The following is a 2,500-nucleotide window of genomic DNA, read 5'->3' as shown; positions in this document are numbered from 1 at the left end:
GACGGCGTCGCGGCGCCGAGCGCCGGGCGGCGGCGCATCCTCAACGCACACAGTCCTCAATCGGACCAGCACACTGAAGATGTCCACCGCGCTTCGCACCGGGCCCGCGAGGACCTACTTTGGCCGCACGGCGCCGCGCGCAGGGTGCGCCGGCGCGCAGCTGCGACGCCTGCCGCGTCCGTCGGCCGGCGCGCCTGCCACTGGCCGCCCCCACCAGCCGGCTGTAGCGCGTGCGCCCACGCACCGCGCGGCCAGCACGCCGGGAGGCGCCCCCTCACCGGCCGGGGACGGTCCCACCCAGCCACCGCCGCGTATCGCTTCACACCCAGATGCCGTTCAGTTTCGTCGGCATGGTGGGTATCGCTGGAACAACCGGTTAGTACCTCAACCTATCGTCGCCATCACCGATTCACCCCTAGCGAGAACAACCGCACCACAACAGGTTACCATTTGTTCATTTGCGTAACTTCACCAGAAAACGCAGGCGTCCATCGCCATTTGCAACTTCAACGATTATTGCATGCCTGTGTCAGGTGTCACGCCACACTACGTCTGCCCACATACACGCAACAAAATGTGCACGCCTAGACAATACGTGGAAGGTGGCCCCCGTACGTATGCGATGTCCATTGCTCGAACGACTGTCAACCGGCCTCTGTAGCATGTCGCAGATATGGAACGCGGTGCACCATGCCATCACGGTGTGTGAGGAGAGACGACTAGGTCCGAATACATCAACAGACAGCTCATGCTGATCGCCATCCACGGCGTCCGTTCCTCCCACACGTCTCTATGGCGTACCACACTGCAATCCAGCTCTCATAGGGAGACGACACGTAGCTGCGTGCACAATATTTGCACTGTATGGTCCGCCGTTTTTGGGCGCAGTCGTTGTGCGGTCACACATGTGCCACGATGTATCATTCAGTACATAAGGACGAATGTGCAGTACAGATTGTGGTTCACGCGTACGACATCAGCGGACAGTTGACACAGGCCGCACCACAACGTAGCCTGAGTACGTCGCATGCGAAGGGCATTGAACATGCAAACTTCTCACCAACCAGCTTGCGAAGGCAGGGGGCAAGGTGGGGACGTGGGGAGGGGCGGCATGTACGTCCTGCTGCCATCCACATTACAGTGTACAGCAGGAGCATGTGGAAAGTGAGCAAGACTTGCAAGGTGTTTAACATGAAGCGATACACAGGGGTGCGGGCAGTGCGAGTAGCGAACTATATTGCGAGGGTTGCGGGTGGGCAACACTACAGTAATTGAACGAGTCGTATAACAATTACAGAGCAGGTTTAGGCGACAACGTGGGTTACGTTAAGGCGACAACATGGGTTAGGTTAAGGCACAACATGGGTTAGGTTAAGGCACAACATGGGTTAGGTTAAGGCACAACATGGGTTAGGTTAAGGCACAACATGGGTTAGGTTAAGGCACAACATGGGTTAGGTTAAGGCACAACATGGGTTAGGTTAAGGCACAACATGGGTTAGGTTGAGGCACAACATGGGTTAGGTTAAGGCACAACATGGGTTAGGTTGAGGCACAACATGGGTTAGGTTGAGGCACAACATGGGTTAGGTTGAGGCACAACATGGGTTAGGTTAAGGTACAACATGGGTTAGGTTAAGGTACAACATGGGTTAGGTTAAGGTACAACATGGGTTAGGTTAAGGTACAACATGGGTTAGGTTAAGGTACAACATAGGTTAGGTTAAGGTACAACATAGGTTAGGTTAAGGTACAACATAGGTTAGGTTAAGGTACAACATAGGTTAGGTTAAGGTACAACATAGGTTAGGTTAAGGTACAACATAGGTTAGGTTAAGGTACAACATAGGTTAGGTTAAGGTACAACATAGGTTAGGTTAGGTTAGGTTAGGTTACACGTTGTTGTACGGAAAGGTGTAGGGGGGGGGGGGGGCGGGGGCGGCAGGTTCGTTGATAGTGATTATAGTAAGTGAATGCTTGTGACATGATCAGATTTGTCACGTCAGGATGCACCTTTGGCTTATTAGAGGCGGCGCTCCAATTCTATGCTTGTGTGAGACCTGTGTCTTTGACTCATGTCATTGTTTGTGCGCTGTGACAGGAGGTACTATTGTGATGTTGGGTGCACCGTTGTATAGGACATGTGTGGGTGTTGGTGCCTGGTCTGCGCAATGGTGGATGTCGAAAGGCTGGGATATTGTATTTTCCGCACGGACCTCCTGGTCTGGTTGTGATAGTGTGGATTGTGTAATGTGGCGGAGAAGATGCACTGGATGTTGTTCCATGCTGGTGCTTACATATTGTATGTGCGCCTGTTAGAAGCAGAGAGTGGTGCGTGATCAGAGTGTCTGGCTGACGTGTGGTTCCCATTTTGGGCAGACTCTTTCAGCATGTATACGGACAGTTGTGTATATTTGCTGTAGTTTGATGGCTCTGCATTGATTACTAATCAGCGCCGTGTGTACGGGTAATCTGGTTCCAGTCCAAAATGTTCCATCTG

The sequence above is a fragment of the Schistocerca piceifrons genome, unplaced genomic scaffold, assembly GCF_021461385.2.
Source record: "Schistocerca piceifrons isolate TAMUIC-IGC-003096 unplaced genomic scaffold, iqSchPice1.1 HiC_scaffold_401, whole genome shotgun sequence".
Classification (NCBI taxonomy): domain Eukaryota; kingdom Metazoa; phylum Arthropoda; class Insecta; order Orthoptera; family Acrididae; genus Schistocerca; species Schistocerca piceifrons.
This window is presented reverse-complemented; position numbering follows the sequence as displayed.